This window comes from Limulus polyphemus, unplaced genomic scaffold (assembly GCF_000517525.1).
Source record: "Limulus polyphemus unplaced genomic scaffold, Limulus_polyphemus-2.1.2 Scaffold1676, whole genome shotgun sequence".
NCBI classification, from domain to species: domain Eukaryota; kingdom Metazoa; phylum Arthropoda; class Merostomata; order Xiphosura; family Limulidae; genus Limulus; species Limulus polyphemus.
The window spans coordinates 108,637-109,557 of NW_013667286.1; positions in this window are offsets into that span (position 1 = coordinate 108,637).

A 921-nucleotide genomic window follows, 5' to 3' on the forward strand; every position below is an offset into this window, starting at 1 on the left:
TTTGTTAGAGGAAGGATAGTTGGTCAAGCAGATGGTGGAATAAGTCAGCGGCAAATTTCGCAGAATTTGGGAATTCCGCTTTCAACAGTCAACAGAATCATCGTGCAGTTCAAGAAACACGGCAAGGAAACAACTGAGCAACGTCCGAGTCGTTCCGGTCCATCAGAGAGGACAAAAAGGGCTGTCAAGAGGAGCATCGAAATGGATCCCAGATTAACTACTGCAGAAGTGGCTAAAGTTGGTGGGATGAGCCTAAAATCTGTTCAACGGATTCTCCACAGATTGGGTTATCGTTGCCGAGCAACTAGATGGAAGCCCTTATTAAGACCTGGCAACATAGTCAGACGAAAGAAGTGGGCAAGTGATATGATGACCAAGCCTCTGGACTTTTGGAAAACCGCATAATGTTCTCAGACGAATCAAGATTCGTTCAATTTTCGGACAGTGGAAGGATATGGGTCTGGAGAATGCCTCACCAAGAGTTTTGGCTGAACAGATTGCAGCCAACTGTGAAGCATGGTGGTTTCAGCGTGATGGTTTGGGGAACTGTTTGGTTTGGTGGGAGATCGAGCTTAGTGGAGTGCGTTGGCAACATAAATTTTGCGAAATACGTCGAAATATTGGAGGAAGGACTTATGCCACTTTATTCCTCGGGTTTCGAGGACAAGAATACAACGTTGTTCCAGGAAGATGGAGCACCGTGTCACACTGCTAGAAACACCAAAAAGTGGCAGGAAGAAAATGGTATCCAGAAGTTGCCCTGGCCGAGCCAATCTCCTGACATGAAACCCATCGAAAAACCTCTGGTCCATACTCGACCGGCCAAGTCAAGAAACAACCAAAAAAACCAACTTCGAAGAGCGATCTACTCCAGGAAGAAGCAAGAGTGGGCGAAAATCCCACATCTAAAATTGACGAGAT